Genomic DNA, 6,557 nt, shown 5'->3' on the forward strand with positions numbered 1-6,557 from the left:
GAGGTGGCCCCCTGTGAGAAGCTTCTCAAAGCTCCCAAGGGTCCAAGTCAGCTCCACCTCTGCACCAAAACTGAGCCAATCAGCTGCACCTCTGCGATAACGTATTTAAGAAGGGACGTGATGAAGAGGAGTCAGACTTGTGAGGAGGAGTTGCTGCAGCTGCACGAACACCAAGGTCAGTGGAGGAACGGAGGAAGAAAGGAGGGGGGAGGTGTGCCGGAGCAGAGACCCACCTGTATCCTGTGGTGAGACGGCAGGGCGGCCCCCCCCTGCCACCCATGAAGATCTACGGTGGAGCAGACACTGATTTACAACCTGTGTTTCATCTGGATGATCAAGGTGCTGTGCCCGAACAAGGCTGGGGTCTCATGGGAAAAGGCAGCCCTGCTGCTGTAATTCAGTGCTGGGAGGATTGCAGCATGTGGGGGAGTCCCACGCCAGAGCAGCTCGGGAAGGGCTGCAGCCCATGGGAGGGAATCCAGTCAGAGGTAGTTTGTGGAGGACTGTCTTCTGTGAGAGGGGGACCACAGTTGATCAGGGGGAAGAAGTTACAGAAGCTCCCCCCACCAAAGATGGAAGAAGCAGCAGCACTGACTGCACCCCCCATTCCCTGCCCCTGCACCGCTGGGGGAGGAGGTAGAGATATGGGGAACAGAGCTGAGCCCGGGAAGAAGGGAAGGGTGGGGGGAAGGTGTTCTCAAGATGTGGCAATGCTTCTCACTGTCCTACTCTGTTACATGTTGTTAGAGTCTGTCATAAATATATGTTCTTTTTTTTCTTCCCCTAACGAGTCTGCCTTTTGCCCATGACCATAATGAGTGATTTGCCCCTCCCAGTCCTATCTCGAATCCCAAGCCTGGATCATTTGTCCCTTCTCATCTCTGGGAGAGAAGGGAGGAGTGAGTGGCTGTGAGGGGCTCAGTTGCCCTCTGAGCTCAAACCACGACAGCTATCAAACTCCAACTTCATATATATTTGTTTTACTTTCATATATATTTGTTTTATTTTCATATATATTTGTTTTACTTTCATATTTAATTGTTTTATGTAAATACAGATTTATGCATGTTTTATACATGTGTGTGTAGCACACATACATAAATATGAATGTGCTTACTTATATTTACCTAGAGATAGGTACAATGCATTGTACCTGTAGTTTTAAGTAGAGTCACGCCCTTAGCAGGGGCTGTATCACGAGTGGTCAGGGTGAGTCATAGACATCTAAGCACATGAATACACTTGTATTTTGCCTGACCTCATTAGATACCTATTCTGGATATGATTTTACAAAAGATGGTGCTAAGCTAAAGAATCTCCCTTACAGTGTTGAACAGAAATACAGGCCTTTAAATGAAACCAGAGCAAGAAGAACAGCACAAGCAACCAGATAAAACTCAGTGAGTATTTCAGGTCACTGGCAAATAGCCCAAAATTTGATATTTCACACAAGTATGGTGTCTGCTTGGCAGCCTCTGGCTGTCCTGGGGTGATGCCCAGCCCCTCCAAGCAGCGTCCTCAGCACCCAACCGGCCCCACACTGAACAAGGGGGCAACGTCATCCTACGAGCATGCAGTCCTGATGGAAAACACTTGCGGAAAACCCTTCACCTTTCCCTCCCCCCCAGGTGTGCTTCAGTGGTGCCTGCAGCCAGGCGCCCATCCAAACGGGGACCAGCACGCAGCCTTTGGGCGTTTCTCTTCCTCTCCTGGATGACGTCCCAGGAGCAGGAAGGCAATTTAGTGACTAAGCGAGTGGCTCACAGGAGGAGGAGGTCATTAAAATGCTGTGATTTTTAAGGCCTTATGAGGCCTATGCAAGACTCTCGCACACATTCACAGTTTCTTTGACCTTAAAGTAACATGTTTGTAATGTACTTCTCACTGGGAACACGGAGCGTGTGCCAGCATATGGCGTCTTTTTACACACTCACGTTTGCTAAAGAAGCAACCAGGGTGGGGTTTTTTAGATAAACTCAAACTAAAATATTTCTTGGGGTTTAACCCCCCTTATATTCTTTGTATTTTCTAAACATCTCAGAGGGCTCTTTTGGCCATAAACATGCTGTATTTTGAGGCACCCTTGCTGTCCTATGTCTGCTGGTCAGATGGCAGCAAAAAATGCCAAGCAGTTTGGAACGAGGCAGCATGGGGCTCTTTTAGCTTGCATGATCCCATTTCAGACCAGTGGCAATTTGTTTCACCCACCCCAGGGATTATATTAGTGGGGTGTAAGTCTATACCCATAAATTATCAAAAGTTTTGTATATTGTCTTTTTTTTTTTTTTTTTTTTTCCTGTTCTCAATCCTGCAAACACATACACACTTGCATTTAGCTGAATGCAGAGAAATCCCTCTGGCTTCTGTGAAACTAATGACGGTGCCAGATAGTTAAAGGTAGTGACAGGCAGTGCATCAGAATGGATTTAGCCTCTCTTTGTAGGAAAAGGTAGAAAGAAACAATATAAATAAAGCCCAAATAATGACAACTCTGATAATTAACAGGAGGATTTTTGTTCTCAGAAACTCAGGTTTGGGGTGCTGCAAAGAGAAATGATCTTGCCTATTAGAAGCAGATCTGGAAAACAGTTGGTTTCCAAATTGATGAATTAGGAATAATTTCAGGGGCAAGGGGCTCTTGGATGGGAGACGGATATTCCAGAAGAAAATACAGACAAGATGAGCAAAGGGAGGACTGGAATATAAGATTGGGAAGATGCTCTGGGAAAGCCATTAAATACAGCAATGGGTATTTTAAAGCTCTTGTTACGCTGCAGGCTGACCTTGTGAAGCAAAAGGGAAAAAATGTGAGCTCTAAAGGAAAACAGAAACTCAAGTGGAGCAGCAGAGGAACATTTCCATAAGCCCTGCACAATCTTTGCTGAGTTTGGGCAGAAAATGGATCCGCACTTTTTGTTGTCTTTCCCAAAAGCAATTTCAAGATTAACCAGCCCTGCCAGAAGTGTCGCTGCGGTTGGGCTGGTGCCCACCCTCCGCAGGAGCCATTCCCGTGGGGAAGAGGCCGCTGCGGACCCGCAGCCCCTCTGCCGCCTCCTGGGACCTGCAGACAGACCCACCATCTTCTCACCCTTCCCGCACCCCAGAGGAGGAAGAGGCTGGGCGAAAGGACTCATCCCTCTGAGGGGTGGTGGCACTGGCATGGGTCTGCCCAAGGAACGCAGTGCGGCTCCCCAGACGCCTGTACTGGCTCCACCTTCTCTATCACCCTTGCTCAGCTCAGGGGTCCCTCCACCACAAGCCCAGAAACACAGCTCATGCAGGAATCATCTGCTGTGCTCTTCCGTTCCTGCGAACCTGGGAGGGTAAAGACGTGAGAAGGAGGAGGTTGGGCAGCGTAACTGTGGAAAGGCAAAGTTCAAAAAGCCCATCAGTAGCAGTAACGAGCTTGGTTTATCCCAGTGGTTGCTATCAGTAGCGAGGAGATGGTATGCACCTTGTCTGTCCGTCAAAGCCTGAGGGCCGGGGGAGGAAGGAACAGTGTGTCTCTGGAGAGCCTTTCCAGACCTGCAGGTTTCCAGGTCACCACTGGTGATGCTGCCCACCCGTGGTGTGGTGAGTGACAAGGCCCGAGACATTGATTCACCCATCCACCTACAAAGCACAGCCTTGTTCTCTCAAATGAGAGCTGGGTGGGAATGGCAATGACAGATGCCCACAGGCTGCAGAAATGAGATGGCTATCTAAATGCCTTAGTTCTTACCCAAATACAAGTTCCAAGACTTAGGATCGTGTTTTGGGAAGAACAGTAGGAGAATGAGGACATGGCTTCTGTGGACACGAGGTACAAATCCCAGGCTGGTTCTGTTTTGGAAATGCAGCTCTCTTCTCACAGGTAGGGGTGGGTTTTTTATTAAAATGTTAGCATTAGCAACAGGTAAAACAAGGATTTCAGCTGGTGAGCCCACTAGGTGGGTTAGCCGCTGCGTTAGCATCCCACACCAGTGGTGAGCCCCAGGGTGTCTCTCGGGTTAAAAGAGCTGCCAATTACAGAAAATATCCACGCTCCATCTGTTTTTGTCAGAGGGGGACTGGGCACCCACTGAAAGCATGTGGAAAGCATATGCCTCTGCTGCAGGCTGGGAAACACCTGCTGAGCATCCCAGACTCCACACACATGCCTCGGGGGACAGAGCTTTCCTTGCCCCAAACCTGTCAGGCTTTAGCCATGGGACTGTCAGCATTCACCTGCTGGCTGCCACCACGGGACCCAAGGAAGCAGGTTCACAAGCAAGCATTCACAAAGCCACTAACATTTCTGCTATTAAAGCAACTACAAAAGGGGACAGCAACATTATAGGTGTATTTTATATATATATATATACATTTGTATGTATATGTATATAGTTATCAGCAAGGTGCTGATAACAGCAGTCTAGCAGAGATGCAAGGCCAGGAAACTCTGCTGCATGGACAGGAGCCAGGCAGTCCCAGTCATCCTTGGGGGCAGGAGCCTCTTCTCTCCCTCCTTTATTTAGAAACTGCATTTACAAAACCAGGCAAGGATCCCTGCAAGGATCAGCCTCACGGGCTGTCTAAAGTAGGAGCATGAGGACCAGCAAATGTAGGGATTCAGGAAACACAGGGAGTTTGGGTAAAAGCCTGGTCATCTTCCACAAACTCATGGAGAGAAATTGTTTCTTTGCTTCAGTCTCATTTCTCTCATTGATCTTCAGGAATGTCCACGCTACCCTTTTGCCCTGTGTTCACTGGGGCTGGACAACAGCCATTTCGGTAGCAAGGAGCAGAGCAAGCTGCGTGCTCTCCTCTGTGCCCTTGTGCAGGCGTGCTAGGATTTGCGTGGCTGAAGCATTTCTTTCCAGGACTCTGCCAGGAAGTTACCAACTCATTTGGGCTGAAAGGCACCAGGGCAGGGCAGGACAAACTTGGCCAGACTTGTCCTCTTCCTGTTGCAGGGTGCCCACCGTAAGACTGTAAGGAAAAGGAAGAGGGTTTTGTAATCAAAAGTGAAAGAAAACACCTCCCTGACCCAACCAACATTATTTTTTATGAACTGAGCACTGCTGAAGCCTGCTGCACCTCTAAATTAACACTTAGAAATCATAGAATCATAGAATGGTTTGGGTCGGAAGAGACCTTAAAGACCATCTAGTTCCAACCCCCCTGCCCCAGGCAGGGCCCCCTTCCCCCAGCCCAGGGTGCTCCCAGCCCCGTCCAGCCTGGCCTGGAACCCTTCCAGGGAGGGGGCAGCCACAGCTGCTCTGGGCAACCTGTGCCAGTGTCTCACTGCCCTCACAGGAAAGAATTTCTTCCTTATATCCAATCTAAATGTCCCCTCTTTCAGTTTAAAACCATTACCCCTCATCCTATCCCTACACCCCCAGACAAAGAGTCCCTCCCCACCTTCCCTGTAGCCCCCTTTAAGTACTGGAAGGCCGCTATAAGGTCTCCCCAAAGCCTTTTCATCTCCAGGCTGAAAAACCCCAACTCTCAGCCTGTCCTCACCGGGGAGGTGCTCCAGCCCTCTGATCACGTAAGCAAATGCACGTTTATTATTATATATGTGACATACCACTTTATTTTTGATTAAAACATATAGCTGTGAAGGAGGGAATTTTACCCCAGAAGAGATGAAGTGCCCTGTACTGGGGTGCCATGGGACTTCCCCTGTCCCCTCCCACCCTGCCAAGGTGGCACGTTGCTGGGTAGACATGGGGCTGGCCTCCACCTCAGGAAAGGAGCAGCACCCCATGCCTTGGCTTTCTCTGCCATTGACCTATCTGGGGAGGGAGGTTTTTCTCCCATGCTTATATTCATACCAAAAAAAGAAAAGATTTCTCCCAACAGAGCTCAGGAGCTGCAGAAGCCTTGAGGACAGACAGTTCTGCCTGACTAAGGACAGGCAGTCTGTCTTATGCATGTGATTTTAATGTCATTTAAAAAAATATTTGCAATGTTTTAGGCATTTGGTTGCCTTTCATTAACCAGAATATAAAAGCATGTAAATAGGTAAGGGGAGGCTGGGAGTGTCTGTCCAGGGCCTTGTACAACTGATGCCCAAGCAGCAGCAGTGTGGGGTAACATTAATTGGTCCATAGGGAGGTGCTTTGTTCTCATGACGTTTTTGTTTTTTAGTTGTTCTATTTTATTTTTTTATTTTATTTTATTTTATTGTGGATAATACATTTGTTGCTGAAGGTTTATTTTTAGCTAAAAGAGAAATCATTGTTATGCCATGGCAACCAGAATTGGGAGGTAAGTTAGAGCAAGCTGGTCTGACTGAAATATATCTGAAAGCATCCAAATTGATTAAATATTCTAAAAATAAAGATGATAGCTGTTAGCATAACACAATGCTGATGTTTGTGATTTAGAAACACGGATCATTTCCGTTATGGCACATTTATTTTTTTTTCCTAGTTACCGGCTGTGAAGGGAGGCCTGTAAAAGTGTTGCTGATAGTCATAAATGACTAATACCACCGAAGAATTTGCAAAATGGGTGGGATGTTCTGCTGGAAATGTGAGGAAATTAGGCTTTCTCTTTTGAGAGGCACTAAAACCCTCCTTGCGACCTGC

Source organism: Tyto alba, unplaced genomic scaffold (assembly GCF_018691265.1).
Source record: "Tyto alba isolate M040663 unplaced genomic scaffold, T.alba_DEE_v4.0 Super-Scaffold_45, whole genome shotgun sequence".
Classification (NCBI taxonomy): Eukaryota; Metazoa; Chordata; class Aves; order Strigiformes; family Tytonidae; genus Tyto; species Tyto alba.